Genomic DNA, 16,314 nt, shown 5'->3' on the forward strand with positions numbered 1-16,314 from the left:
CTTCCACATCTTTCGTGGGAAGTCATTGGACAATGGGGGGCTCCCGGGGCTGCACGAAGACAACTGCTGCTGTTGACTGATTCATTTCCAAAGTTGATGCCTTCCGGGGTCGAACGGGGTCATGCAGCAGACCATATTCAGGTTTGAGCCATTGAAATCGGCGGATGTCTTGGTGACCTGTAGGCTGGTCCCTAAGAGTTTGCGAGTGCACTGAAGAAATTATTTATTATGCTCACATTCGAAAAAAAAACTAAGCGATTCGGCGGCGGCGATAGCAACAAACGTGCTCAGTGGTCGTCGAACAAAGAATGCCTGTTGCACACGTCGACGCTCAATTTAAAGGCAGCTCAGAACCATCTAGATAACGTCGCAAAATGTTGCTAGCACAAGCTGGAACATTCTATAAACATGCGCGAGCGACTGTAATCTTCGAGGCAGATCACGGCGCATCTCGCGTGACCGAAATCTGATAAAGGTGCGTCTCGCGACATCGAACATTAACAAATAACGGGTACAGCAATATACGTGCGCAACAAAGACGAGACAAAGAGAAGATGTAGACAACGACGGCGCAGACCTGACAACTGATTTAATCGACAAGCGGAAGAGCATATATATGTACACACACTTCTTGCACCCACATGCGCATAGTCAAAATTTATAAAAATATATAAAAATATATTAGCACATGTAAAACTGCCCCCATCACACGCACGTGGTAAAAACTGCCAACGCACTATATATTTTGCAGCATGGTCATCTCTTTTTCTGTCAATGCGACGGACGTTTTACTAACAGAAATATTTTGGTTCCGGTTAATATGGAAAGCCTCGGCGATTTCTCAAGTAGTCTGGTCTTTATGAAGAAACAGTGTATTAGTATCAAAAAAAAGGTACACACTCACACGCGCTACAATGTTTTGCTAAGTGTGTTTCATTCTTTTTTAACGACTGCGCATGCTCCATCAGCCTAATGTTGATGCATCTGCCTGTATGCCCAGTATACGTATTTGATATACTACACCCATCCTACAACTAATGAAACTCTTGGCGTGAATAACCTGGCATCAGTTCTTACTTCTTGTGCCCCCCTGCTTTCTTTGAACTGCTGCACCTACCTTGCCCATCCTATTAGGGGCTGAAAACAACACCTGTACGCCATATTTCGCGCCTACTTTTTAAAACCGATGTGACAACGCATGTATATAAGGCACAACTGCAATTTTATTTCTTTCATTTTTTTTTCTATCTCTCCGGAACTCTTCAGAGAACGCACACCCTTATCAGCACTAGCTACAAGCACTGAGTCTGGATAACCAGCCTCTCTACATCTATTAGCTTGGATTTCATGGCTAATAAACATTTGATGTGCAGAATACTTATTGACAGCCATCCTAAAACAAGCTGTTACTATTCCAGATTTAACAAGTTTGGAGTGACATGACTTGTAGTTTGAAAGAGGCTTTACACTCCTAGGAGAGTACTGCCAATACGCGATTCATATTAAAAGTCAACTTTAAACCTAAATATTGCAATACATTTTTCTGAGGAACCTCAAAGGTGAACTTCAGTCCCGTACCATTCCGAGCAAAAATGTCAAGGATCTAACTAAAACAAGGAAATCATCTACGTATTGGAATATACGAATGACTTTCCATTTAGGTCGCTCTCCATTTTTCGGTCAACATAGCTGAGATAAATATTGCTGAGAACGGGGGCTACTTTAGAACCTATACACACAAAAGGCTTCTGCATGAATAATTTACCGTCCCACATTACATAGGTGTTCTGAAGATAAAATGACAAAAGTTCCCGGAAGGATCCAACAGTTATACCGCACTGATTTCGAAACAAACACTCATCATTATTCTCTGTGATGCAATTCTTCACACATTGTAGAAGTTGATTATCGGGAAGAGATTAAAACAATTCAACCACATCTATGCTAAAGCCAGAGCAAGAAGCCATATTATCGTCCAAAAGATACCTTACAACGGTCTCTGAGTTAGGCACAAGAAACGGGTCAATAACGGAAGGTGCTGATAAATGATTGTTAATGTAAGACGATACGACTACTTGCCGAGTCCGGCGCTCAGAAACTGTTGCCCGGAAAGGGCAATAGAAACTACAAGTCATGTCACTCCATTCTTGTTAAATCTGAAATAGTAACAGCTTGTTTTAGGATGGCTGTCAATAAGTATTGTGCACATCAAATGTTTAATAGCCGTGAAATCCAAGCTAATAGATGTAGAGAGGCTGGTTATCCAGACTCAGTGCTTGTAGCTAGTGCTGATAAGGTTCTGCGTCCTCTGAAGTGTTCCGGACAGATAGAAAGAAAAAATGAAAGAAATAAAATTGCAGTTGTGCCTTATACTTGCAATTGTGCCTTATATGCAGCGCTCCTCTGTTGGGCGCTGTTCCACCCACTATGCAAATATATACATGCATTGTCACATCGGTTTAAAATATTAGGCGCAAAATATAGCGTGCAGGTGTTGTTTTCAGCCCCTAATAAGATTGACAAGGTAGGTGCAGCAGTTCAAAGAAAGCTGGGGGCACAAGAAGTAAGAACAGATGCCAGGTTAATCACGCCAAAAGTTTTATTAGTTGTAGGATGGGTGTAGTATATCAAATACCATTGTCCTGTGGTCGTACGTATATTGGGCAGGCAGGCCGTTGCATCAACATTAGGCTGATGGAGCATGCGCAGTCCTTAAAAAAGAATGAAACAAACTTAGCAAAGCATTGTAACGCGTGTGAGTGCGTCCCTTTCTTTGTTGATACTAATATACTGTTTCTTCATAAAGACCAGACTACTCGAGAAATCGCCGAGGCTTTCAATATCAACCGGAAGCAAAATGTTTGTGTCAGTAAAACGTCCGTCGCATTGACAGAAAAAGAAATGACCATGCTGCACAATATATAGTGCGTTGGCAGTTTTTACCACGTGCGTGGGATGGGGGCAGTTTTACAAGTGCTGATATATTTTTACAAATGTTGATTATGCGCTTGTGGGTAAAAGTGTGTGTACATATATATGGTCTTCCGTTCTCCGATTAAATCAGGTGTCAGTTCTGCGCCGTCGTTGTCCACTTCTCCTCTTTGTCTCGTCTTTGTTGCGCACGTATATTACTGTCCATCATGGTTCAACAACTCGCCCAATCAGCCGTTCTTCTACAAACAGTACCGAATTGATTTGCGTGTCAGAATCGCAGTGATAAGGCCGCATGCTGGCGGCTGCTGGAAAAGAGCGAATACTGCTTTGAAGGTTTCGCTGCAATATATCAAAATTGCAACTGGAACAGACTCCGTCGGAAGCTCTGACCAACTAGCCTATTTTTTGTAAGCCGGTCGATTGCTCTTTGGGCTTACATATATCGCAGGCGGTAAAGGCGCGCAAAATCGGAACAGTTGCATTCTTTATTGTCACGCATGTCACATTCCATCTTTGGCGCTATTATTTGAATAGCATAGCAACTTCAAAATATTTATTGCCGAGTATGGCCTAATGTGTTCTGCGGCATAAATTCAATATCAATGCCTGCATATCAGCGAGTTAAAAAGAGATTGCGACGCAAAAAGCCTCTGAACGCAACCTAAAAGTAACATACAAGTACTGAAATAGGAAAATAATCATATTGCTGTACAGCTCTCCAGTGGGATGATGACGATTGGCCAGAGCTTCCTGAGGCCGCTTCGAAAGCACCTCCAGCTATGGCAAAGTCTAACGATACAGTGCTCAAGAAACGCCATCGACAACAGCTAATACAGCAGCGTACTGATCTACAAGACGACTATATGGCTGTAGTGGATGAGGAAATCAATCGTCTCTTAGCAGAGATCTCTAAGCTTCATCAACACCGCGAAATGCTTGCTCGACGTCGGTGAGCTGCAGCGGTAGCCGCCAAATCTATCAATTGCCCAGCACCGCCGCCCCTTCATCCCGCGCAACAAGGCCATTTTCTGTCTCTTCCCAGTGTATCACAACGCCCAATATTAACTGTGCAACATCGCTTCTCCGCTATATGGTCAACCAGTTGTCCAACCTGACATCTGTGATACTGCAGTGCTTGGACTAATAAACGAAAATGGCAAATTCGTGTCGTCCTCGTGTACTACAGTGAAACTGTAGAGGTATTTCCACGAAGGTGGGAGAGCTCAAGGGCCGACTGCGAATTAACAAGCTCCAGGTGTGGGCTAAGTTACTACAGGAAACGAACGCCTTGCCATCAATTCCTAGCTTCAGCGGCTACGTGTCTCCTTCAATGACCGACCGTAGCGTACAGACAGCTTCTCCCCCGGGAAAGGCGGCGGCATACGTTGAAACGCGTATTCCTCATGGGTGCCTTTCTCTCGAAAACGGGTGCACATCATGGTGCACTCATGGTGCAACTGGTGCACTCATTTTATATTTCAGTATCTATAAAATGCTGATATTTTGTGAATATATTTCAAAATCAAAATTTCTTAACAGCCTCACAAATAATTTTTTTTTTCAAAAATGGATAATATTTTGTACTCAAACCAAAAATAAGATTGTGTCTGGAGAAATAATATTGTTTTCAGAACAAAACAGCACCAATATCGCTCAAATTTAATGTGGAATACACGAACTGAGAGTTCGCCTAAAATTACAAGTACAATAGCCCTATGTACATGGACTCCACTGCACCGGGTTGAATCAGCGTTGAGTAAGCAAGCTCATCATTCTCGACACGGCTAATGTCTACATGAACTCGCTTTCTAGGGAGTACGTATCGTAGCAGAGCGTAGCATCGAGATTCGAAGTTATTGTGCAAGTTCTTACTCGTGTTTGATCCCATTGCATTTTACAATCGAGAGCTTCGATTATTTTTTATCGTTGATGAGCGACAAAAAGCATTCATTTCGAGTGACGCTCGTCGCCGCTCCAGAGGCTTTTTCATATCCTAGAGTTCCCCATAACTAGACTCCCTGACTGGACAGCGTCTACATGCCTTTAGATAAGCGGGTAAAGCGAATTAACCTACCCGCTGCAAGCTAGTTAACGCGACCCGCTCCGCCGCCTATTTTACTCGACCCGACTGTGTATACATGAATCCCAAAACTGATTTTTTCACTCGACAGACGTATTCGACCCAATTCTGCCGAGTTCATGTATACAAGGTTGGAACGCACGTGTTACAAGTAACAATGCTGCTAAGAATCTAATCTTCTTTCTTCTGGCTCACCCAGTTTTCTAAACAAATATCTTGTCTGACAAAGGAGGATATTTGGTGTTAAGCAGCTAAGCAACACAAGATCCATATGCTTGCTCTAACGCACGACTCCTCAGTGCACTTGCAGTTGCAATTTGCTTGGTCATGTGGCAGTTCACTAAACCGTCTGACTTGACACCACAATAAAAAAAAAAATCGGGGGATCATTTCTACTTTTATTACGACATGCAAAAGCTTTTTTTGTTGTTGACATAGCATTCAGAGACTGCGGGAGTTTGGCAGGTTTATACGTCTTATTTCGTTTGGCAGTTGCAAGGGGATGTAGAAAAAGAAATATTAGTAAGGAATATAAGGGATGACAACCCCCAGAAATGAAACTATTGCACCAATGATGCACACTGCGTATCTTAGATGGCGTCACTGGTAACATCAAACACAGAAAATCGTCCTTGAGTATGGAAAATTTGAAGCCCAGGAGGTGAGTTGGTTGTGGGCAGGTAGTTGGAAAAGGGCAAACCCCCTGAAAGGTAGGCGGCAAGATTACTGCCATCCATTATGGGGAAAGCCCTGGCAAGCATGCAGGCAAAGGTGCACATATATAAGAGCAATAAATGCACAAGGAATGCACGCCTGAATGAGCAGCTGCATTAATAATTTCCTTTTGTCTTGCAGCCCACCCCTCCTGCACTGTAAGCAAGTCTGCTCTGTTTTCCGAACACAGAAGCATATGCAAAAACAAACAGAATTTCCTCTAAAATTTACAAAATTTGAACGAGTATTGCATGATGATCTCCTTTCTGCAAATGTCTTGCTCTAGGGTTACAGAATAAATTAATTGCAGCTGCGAATAAAGCGAGTTGGGAGCTAAAGGCGAATCTCTATGGCTTGGGGAGAGACTTATTTATAATTGTCATATTGAGCAAAGTAAATGGCCTGGTTTAGATCAAAGTAATATTACATCTACATGGCTGAAGCCAGTGTAGGCAACCAGAAATGTACAAGCAGTCAGTAACTGGATGTCTGTATCAACAAATACATACAGTGAAGGCAGCAGTAATGAAGGGAGAGTGGAAGGCAAATAGCCTGAGCAATAGTGAATGGCTTTCTTCTCTGCAACCTCAGTACAGGCTTCCAGCGAATTCTTGTACAGCAAGCAGAATCAAGTATGCTAAATATTCCATCACTTAAAGCACCTGCACTCCCGTGTTACGCAAATGACAACTACTTCGTCAGTTCAACAAGCTATGTTTGTTATTGTGCTATTACACCACAGGTTCACTCAATAATGCCTAACCTTGAAATAGTCACATACTGTTGAAATAAAGCAACGAAATATAGCACCAGCTATTAAAGCACTGCCAGGGACATGAAGGATATTATTTTCTGCATACTGGTGGGCAAGACTTCTGAACAAGTAAGTCTTGAGCTAAAAAGCCAGAAAAAGTCGTATAGCATGCAATCATATAGCAAAAAGCCAGCAGAGCATTTAAAGCCTTTATATAATGCAAAACAAAGGCAATGTGTCATACCTACCGAGGCAATGTTTCCTCACAAACAGCATATTTCATGGCAAGGCTCCCACAGTTGTTGACAGGTTATGAAGCACCAAAATGTTGACGATGTTGTCTGCCTCACATTCAGGCAGCACCCCTTTGATGGCAGATGATTGCTTGTGCAAAAGCAGTTCGATGATACAAGTGGAGCAGCTGGACTGCGCGCGTTATAGAGCAAAGAGCCCTAAATGCAAGGAAAGAAAGTCTCCATTAAATCGATGCCTCTAAATCATGATAACAGCATACCATGGATCTACTATGTTTAGTTAATCTATAATTTCAATTGAAAGCTGTCTCAAAAAATGGATTAATTGCAACTCTATGTTACACATTGTATAACATAGCTGTGCCAGGGCGGTGGGGCGATCAGTTAGCATAACGACTGGAAAATGCATACTGATGTTTCGTGCAGTCTTGATGCTGGAGCAAAGTGTCACGGTGCGAAGAACAAAATTAAAAGCATGCACGGGCGCTAAACGTGTGCTACACAACCGACGCCACTAGAGGCGTGCACGGGCATAAATTTTGAGCCCTACCCGGGCCTCATGCTACAAAGCCGAACCCGGCCTGGAACTGAAATTGCCTGAGCCCACCCAGCGCTCACACTTAAGGTTCTGGCCCTGCTGGACATGCTATAACAGACCAGTTGCAACACCTACAAGTGGGCTTCCCTGTGAGGCAGGCAATCGTGCACAGTGGCGACAGAACCTGATTCAGGGATAATAGTTAGGTGCAGTACATGCATCTACCACAGTCCACGCTGCTTGGGATGCAGTTCCCCAGGCACAGGACATTGTCAGAGAAAGGTTTTCGCGCATTCTTAATACTGGAATAAAGGGGGGAGCACTGTCACCCTAGGGGTGAAGAAAGAAAATTTAGGAAAGGGACACTAACCGGAGAGGGTAATAGTGGGGCGACAATGCGCACGCGAATAATACTGTGACGAATGGGCAGGAGGTGCGGGAATTACCCTACCCGTCAGGCGTTGTGCTAGCACTGTACCCAACTATTACCCCAAAGTCTATGCCGCCATTGTGCAGGTATGTCTGCCGCACAGGGAAGCTGACTTGTCGGTTTTGCAACTGATCTATTGCAGCTGAAGCAACGATACAGAAAGAAAAAAATAGGCGACAATCCCTGGCGATGCATCGCGCGACGACGACACCAACGCGTGTCGCTGCCTCTGGTGCACATGCACAGAGCTAACGACCTCAGCGACAGGGACGCGTTTTCAGCCTTGCTTTGTTAGCGCCGCCTCCTCGTTTGGTAAATGAGTACATTTACGCTATATCCAGTTTCTTGCACTAAACAGCAACACTGATGATATTTCTTGAAAAGCGTCGTACCCCCCCCCCCCAAAAAAAAAAAAAAGATAGTCCCAGCGCAGCGGCGTGCTACTATACTGTGACGCAGACATGATTGAAAGCAGTGGCGTTTTTCTACAACTTTCGAAAATTAGCAATATCTAGCCACACTAGCCTTTTTTTTTTGCAATACTACCCTACCAAGCTTTTACTAAACCATCTCGATGCGCTCATATATGCACGGATTAGACGAAATGAGCGTCCGCAAGAGTTTCGCTCATACCGGATTAGGGAAACAAACTTTGCATGCAAAAAAAAAAACAACGAAGGTGAGTACCCCAAAGCCTTTTGCAATTGGCTGCCTCGCGAGCTGGTTCCGACCACATGAGCGATTTCCTAAAAACCTAGAACCTAGACGACAGCGCCGAGCGGCAATGCTTTAGCGGTCCTCAGCGCACTGCGCATCGTGCTGCCGCGCGACTCATACGATCAGCGTTTTATCGCACCAGACACGAGAAAATATGCTTTTGCCCGGACTCCGCCGACTCCGCCCGAAGTCACCCGAGGGAACCCGAGCAGCCGAGCCACGCGACCGGTATACACCGTTCCACCCACTGTAACGCCGTGAATATCCGAAGTTGGGTTTTAGGGCTACGTTGCACGCTGTTGTTTACTTTAGGAAATCAGTACTCCGCAAAACAGTAACGGTTTTACTTGAAATAAGCTGCAAAATCTTCAGCATCAAGTGGCGCACACTTGAGAACCACTTTTGAAAAGTTAACAACGTAAGACATATGCTAAAAGAAGACAAATCTCCCTGGCACATGGCTTACGCAGCCTGCAGCAACAATGAAATGTAAGACAACGCTTGTAATTAAAAAAATGCTCAACCTAAGAGGCTAATATTTTGCTCCAATAGACACAAACGCTTTATGAAATCTGAATGAAAAAATTTGAAATCTTACATGGAATATTTCTTGAAGAAAGAAGCATTTTCCGTGCGGGGTGCCACCGAACGTCGAGCCGAGCGAACGAGTGGCCGTTGGATGGACGAAAGAACGGAGCGCCCTCTTTGAAACAAAATACAACTGTCGCCGTCATGCCGGCTAAGCGATTGTGGCGTCATCCTTCGAGCTTTTTTAGTAATCGCTTTTTCAGCAGCAGCAGCATAGATGCGCTGCTGCTGCTGCTCATCTATGTAGGGCTCTGTGCCAGCAGCGAAGCGCGTCGTCTCCCTCGAGAGGCGCCTAGCTGTTTCAAGTTCAAGTTGTATTTCGTGAATGCTGTGTTCTACTACGAATAGATTGCTCACTTTTAGCATACCATCGAAAATGCTTTCATACAATAGTGCTCAATCGAGTGGAATATTTCAATCACCCTGAAATGAGGATTTGAAGTAAGTTTGTTGAAAATTATTGAGCTAAGCATCTCAGTACCACGACTTGCCACCTCTTTATAAGCTAGTTGCATACGATGCTTACATTTTGTCTCATATATCCGCACCGTCAGCATCATTCTGTCTGCTAGATTATTCGTTTGTTGGCCCGATTCATTAGGCGCTTGTTTCTTTCTCACAGTTTAGTTTCTTGCGTATATTTTATTGGCCAAGAAAATGCGGTAAAAGCACATTTTTCTATGCAACCTGTTATGAGAGCCCGGAAATGTTTGAAAGAAGTCTCCAGTCTGTAAGCGTTTGTCTTTTTATTACTGCACAATTCCTTCGCCTGGGCGGCGGCCGCCCCTTGGACCCTGAGTGGTGCGTCGACCCGTCCACCGCTTTGGCGCACCTGCGTGGATTTCGACGCGCGCATCGCATGCCGTGAGAGAGTGCAATCCGGAGAACGACAGGAGTGCGAAGTGCGCGAGGACGGGATTGAGCGGTGCGTCAGCACGGAGAGCAGGCGCTGGAAAAACTGTGCGAACGAGCGTGTGCGAAACAAAGATGTTTCATTGTACTCCAGTTGCTAATACACCCATTGTACCTTTTCTTATTTTATTTGTATTTCCAGTCTTTTCTTTAACGTTTTGTTATCGTTCTAATGCGAACAATTCAGTTCACATGTGGGTATCTTCTCTCCATACACAATATTTCTAAAAAAGAACAAACTACCTTCCCCGCGCACGCCTGTAACTGTTCCACCACGGAGGTAGTTAGAGAATAAATGAGCTTTGATACCGAATTAAGCTTAACTGTAAAACAACGACTGCTTTATTTAGTTTTTGAACTCTACAGTTATTGCTTTGATAGCAGTGAGGCCAGATGAGGAGTTAAAATCAAACTGTTTATTAATACTTAATACTTAAAAAGATTCAGTTGATCTGCAGAGGGTCGCCTGGCTGGATGTGGTGCGCCGTCGTGCGCGTCTGTCCTTCGTCTCGTCTCGGCTCCGAATGCCTTCTCCCCGAGGCGTCGGGTCCTCGCGTCTCTTCTCCGAAGTTCGAGGGGAAACATAACTCAGGCGGGGTTCGCGGGGCGCGAAGTCTCCGCGCCGTCGTGACGGTGGTGTTAATAGATAACAGACCAGACCGACCGAGCGAACGTGCTCTTCGCGGTATCCACGCGGTCGTAACGGAGGTGTGGAGAGATGAACACACCGACCGAGCGAATGTGCTCCTCGCTGGGTTCCGCTTGGCGTAAGCACGCCCTCTCGGGTCGCCGCGGTTACGGGAGAGTTGGGTCGTCTTGAGCGTGGTCTCAATTGACGAACTGCGTGCTGACACGGCCCCTCTAAATTTTGCGCCTGTCCTCAGGCGCTCGTATCCGCTGGTGTCAATTCATCGGTGTGCAAGGCGCGTTCCTTGTACCGTCTCAATTGTTCAACGTTGACGGTTCTTTCGTTTGTCTTCCCAGGAAGATGGGGAATTGTGCTTATAACAGCCATGTTGGAACCAATTAGTTCCTTTATCTCGAACGGCCTCTCGTATTTGGCGTCTAATGTGGTCCTCGTGCCGAGCTCGAGAAGAACACGACCTCCACACCGGAAGGTCGGCGTCCGACGTTTTTCATTATATCGTCTCGCTGTTTCTTGCTGACTTTTTTCGAGAGAGCTCTTCATGTCGTGGCGCCCCTTGGCCATGTCATGTAGTCTTTGTGCGTCATCGATTTCTTCACTAATAGTTCCGATGTTAAGTTCCCCAGCCACTTTCGGGATGTAGCCGTGCATTAGCCAAAATGGGCTTTCTTTGCCGTAGCGATGTTTCGTGACGTTGATGGCGAATGTAGCCTTGGGTAACCCCTTTTTCCAGGTTTCAGACTTGCTTATGAGCTTTCGTAGAACTTGTTTCAATGTTCCCACCATTCTTTCAATCAGTCCGTTTGACTGTGGCCAGTACGGAGGTGAATTCAGGTGTTGGATTCCAAGTCTGTTGTGGATTTGCGCTGTTCGCCTGTTCACGAAGCTCCTTGCTTGAACTGTGATGATGATGCTCGGGACGCCGAATCTGGGAATCCACCGGTTCGTGAGGAAATCCAGGTAGTGTTTTGAAGAAGTGCTAGGCACTGCTACCGCATCCATGTACCTAGTAGCGTGATCGATGCACACCAGAATATAACCTTCCCTTCCATCGAGGGGGCCCATGTGATCGAGAGAGATGACAACGTTAGGCTCGCTCGGAACCTCTCGAGGGCTGAGGCGTCCTTCGGCTTGAGTTGTTCGGGAATTGATCGTCTGGAAAGTGTGGCATGACTCGACGTAGCGGCGGATATCGTTCGCAATCGACGGCCACCAATACTTTCGTTGCACCAGGTTTCTTGTTTTTTCGCTTCCCAGGTGACCGTTGTTGTCATGAAACACCGTCATGACGCTGCTACGGCGCGCCGCAGGAACTACAACTCTTTTGCAAACGCGTCCTCCCTCGACTGATTTTCTCAGGACGATGTTGTTTTCGACTTCATAGCTGGAGTGGTTCGTTCCAGCTTCGACACGGAACTTCTGGCACTCGGGGTCGCTCTCTAGAAGTTCGCGTATTCGGCTGTGTTTGCTCACAATCACGGCGAGGCAGGTGAGATCATTGCTGATCACTTCGTCTTCGCTTGGTTCCGCTCCAACCGCCTGTGTCGAGAGAGCATCAGCAGCCGCGTTTTGCCTTCCCGGCCTGTGTTTAACATCGAAGCTGTATTCCGCGAGGTCGAGGGTCCATCTTGCGATTCGGCGGTTTTTCGCCCCCTTTTCCACCAGGTAGGATAGACTGAAGTTATCTGTATGCACTGTGAATCGAGGGCCTCCACGCAGATAGATGGAAAACGTTTCTCTGATGGCCCAGTGCAGCGCCATACATTCGAGCATGTTCGAATGTAGATTTCTGTCACGCTTGTTCAGGGATCGGCTGGCGTATTCAATAACATGTTCTCGTCCGTCTTGTGTTTGTGTCAATATCGCTCCAAGTCCTGTCTGAGAAGCATCGACATGCACTTGCGTTGGGCAGTCTGAGCGAAAGTTCGCCAATAGCGGTGGATTCTTCAATGCACTTTTGATTTCGTCAACGATTTTCTGGTGCGCTGTCGTCCACAGGAATGGCATATCGTTTGAGACAAGTTGACGCAGTGGGTGCGTGAGTTTCGAAAACTCAGGGATGAACTTGCGGTAATGGTTTGCGAATTGCAGAAACGAGTACAATTTCTTGGCATTGCTTTCAGGCTGGAACTTGTCCACGGCTACGACTCTCGACTCGTCCAGGGTTCGCCCTTCTGCGGAGATCTTATAGCCAAGAAATGAGATGTCGTCTCGCACAAATTGACACTTCTTAATGTCCATCTTTAAGCCGTTGACGACGACTCTTCTTAGCGCCTCATCGAGCAGTGCCAGCGCTTCGGGGATCGTAGCTGCTCCCTGGCCAACATCGTCCATGTACGTGGATGTTCTTTTCATGCCGTCAAACGTGTCTCGCATGACTCTTTACATGGTGTGCGGTGCCTTGCAGAACCCGAAAGCCATTCTCAAGTATTCGTATTTTCCGTCTGGCGTAACGAAGGCGGTCTTATGGATGTCGTCGGGCCTTACTCGTACTGTGAGAAAGGCGGACTTCACGTCCAATACAGTGAAGTACCTCGAGCCTTCTCGCATGATGTCGTCGATTACATCTTCCATCACTGGCATTGGGTACGGTAGGTTGATGGTCTTCTCATTCAATTTTCTGTAGTCGTGGACCATTCGTCGGGGCGTGGTCGGGTGGTTTGGTTGGTCCACCACAATGGTAGGAGCACAGTACTGGCTTTCGCTTGGTCGGATAATCCCCTTAGCCAAGTAGTCATTGACCTGTTCCTTCATGAACTGTCTGTCCGCGGGGCAAGATCGGTACGGCCTTGAGGCGACGGGAATATTGTCCCTAAGTTCAATGCTGTGCTCTACGTGAGTGCAAAGCCCCAGCGCATCAGTGCTCGTTGTGAATGCGTCGTGATGACGAGCCTAAGTTCAATGCTGTGCTCTACGTGAGTGCAAAGCCCCAGCGCATCTGTGCTCGTTGTGAATGCGTCGTGATGACGACTCAGAATTGAGCGGAGCTCGTCCCTTTCGTTGGCGTTCGCGTCACGGGTCATTTTAGACCAGGTCAAAGAAATCTTCGTCGGGACCCGGGCCCTTCGAGTTCAATCTAACGAAGCCGATGTCACTCTCTGGTGAAATTTCTTCAGCGACTGTGCGGTTGCTGAAGGCTGCTATCAGCGTCTCGCCAGTACGATTCACACTGCATGCGCCTGGAGTGTGTACGGTAGATTCACTCACCGATGGCGGTATTGGGACGAGGGTGACATCGTTCGTAGGATGGAACGTGACGTCGAGGTTCGCGGCACGGTGCCAGTCTGAACCAAGAATCAGATCCATGGCACTGGGCAAGGGCGCGATCACGACCTCTTCGAGCCGCACGGTCGATGTTCCGACGGTCACGTCCAACGCTGCCACTCGCGTTGGTCTGATGCATCGGTCAAGCACTTCAATGTGATCTGGGGACGCCTACGGTCGGGGGCGGACGTTAGGGCCCACAGAGCTCTCGTTAAGGATGGATACGTTTGAGCCGCTATCGATGCAGACTCTCACCGGTTGGTTGTCGACGAGGCCCCTGACGATGGGCAAATTGCCTCCCGTTGATTGCAGAAAACAATTCGCTTGCCTGTTTGTCGTCCCGGTATTGCCCGCGCCGTTGGATCTGGCTGCTCGGCATTGTTCCGCAGCGATCGTGGCTCTCGTCTTCGGCCTTGTGCAATCCCACGAAAAGTGGCCCGTTGTGCCGCAGTTGAAGCAGGTATGCAATCGCGTGGCCCGCATCGGTTTCGCTGGCTTGACTGTTCGCTGGGATTAGTGCGCCCGTCTGTCGTCACCCTGGATCCGTCGCTGCTCATCTGGTTAGACCGGCCAGGAGCAGATTGTCGGAACTGCGTGTTGACTGTCTGCGTCGCCTGGTGTCGAGCAGCGCTGCGCGGTCGATCCGTTCAATGACATTGCTGCAGGGCTGTGCAGCGAGTGGATTAGCCCATGTGTCGTCGTCGATTCCACTGAGAATCAGCGAAATTCTTTCTTCGTTCGCCATCGGATACGGAGATTTCTCAAGCAGAGCATTTTTCGAATACATGTACTCAACCAATGTCTCCGAATTGCGTAGTCTTCGATCAGCCTGCAGGTCCAGGAATTCCTGCATCGTGAGCCTCCTGTCGAAGCGCGAGGCGAAGGCTTGCTTCCATGAGTCCCACGATTCGCAACTCATGCTGTAAGAGCTGTGCCAATCCTTCGCAGCTCCTTGCAGCCGTGTTGCTGCAGTAGCGAGCGTCAGTGATGAGGACCAGTGTGCCAAGGCAGCTACGCGCTCTACCTGCGATATCCACGTCTGGACATTTTGTTGTGCATTGCCGTCGTACTCGGGGATGGCGGACGCGGTGTCGTTCGTTGACTGGATCAGAATGGGCTGAGCTGGCTCTGACACTCTCGACAATACCTCCGTCATTTGAAGTTGCGCGCGTGCGAACATGGCCATGATTTCAGTCAGGCTTGGCGAACCCTCGGAAGCTGGAGCGTTGTTCTCCCGCGAGGACTGCGGAGGTGTACCACGATTCGTGTCTGCCGGCCGTTGGTTCGTTGTCGTAGTAGGCGCGAGACTTCCGTCGTTGCGTTGGGAGTCCGTATCGTGTCCCGTTCGTGTCGACACTGGATGCAGTAGCCCCGTTGCGCCACTCGCTGCGTGTGACGTGCGTCGTTGGGCTACAAGCCGTTCCAGTTCGTCAACTCTTGCCTGCAGAATTTCGACTGTCGTCGGTCCCTCCGTGTCCGCTCCTCCATTGTCATCGCCTACGGCTGCAGCCTGGCTGGTAGCTGAGTCGGACGCAGCCAGCGAGGCCTGAAGGCGAACGTTGTCGTCCAGGAGGCGTGTGTCGAGAACATCCTTACGGCCACTGCACGGCAGTGCACGGGTTCGAAGCTTGTCAGCCAGCCGCTGTTTTTTCAACTCGATGAGAACACTGCGCATTGTCGATTTCGTTGGTGACCAGATGAAGGTGGTCTCAGAACTCGTCGAGGTTGTTCTGCTGCGCACTGTAGATTCCGCTGGTTCTTCGCGCGCGCGAGACGCCTCTGCAGATCCTGTCGGCTGCGCCATGTTAGCAGTGAGGCCAGATGAGGAGTTAAAATCAAACTGTTTATTAATACTTAATACTTAAAAAGAGATTCAGATGACCTGCAGAGGGTCGCCTGGCTGGACGTGGTGCGCCGTCGTGCGCGTCTGTCCTTCGTCTCGTCTCGGCTCCGAATGCCTTCTCCCCGAGGCGTCGGGTCCTCGCGTCTCTTCTCCGAAGTTCGAGGGGAAACATAACTCAGGCGGGGTTCGCGGGGCGCGAAGTCTCCGCGCCTTCGTAACGGTGGTGTTAATAGATAACAGACCAGACCGACCGAGCGAACGTGCTCTTCGCGGTATCCGCGCGGTCGTAACGGAGGTGTGGAGAGATGAACACACCGACCGAGCGAATGTGCTCCTCGCTGGGTTCCGCTTGGCGTAAGCACGCCCTCTCGGGTCGCCGCGGTTACGGGAGAGTTGGGTCGTCTTGAGCGCGGTCTCAAGTGATGAACTGCGTGCTGACACCTTCTTGCCATATGTAGCGCAAGCATTGTATTGCAGTGAACGACGATGGAATCGCGAAATTGGGGGTGGGAATAAAAGCGGAGAAACGTTGCAGACTTCTTTTTTTCGCACTTGTGCAAAAAAATAATCCAGAAATTAAAACTTTATGCTATCAATGCACTTGCATGGCGTCCAATCAAATGTTCTGCTGAGCGGCCGT

The 16,314-nt window shown here is 47.8% G+C and overlaps 1 pseudogene; it reads right to left on the reverse strand.

Moving 5' to 3' along the window:
- Positions 1 to 12,949: 12,949 nt before the first annotated feature.
- On the reverse strand, positions 12,950 to 15,635 carry LOC146182755 (uncharacterized; annotated as a pseudogene).
- Positions 15,636 to 16,314: the final 679 nt, after the last annotated feature.

The sequence above is a fragment of the Amblyomma maculatum genome, chromosome 7 (genome assembly GCF_055883805.1).
Source record: "Amblyomma maculatum isolate TAMU_Amacu chromosome 7, ASM5588380v1, whole genome shotgun sequence".
NCBI classification, from domain to species: Eukaryota; Metazoa; Arthropoda; class Arachnida; order Ixodida; family Ixodidae; genus Amblyomma; species Amblyomma maculatum.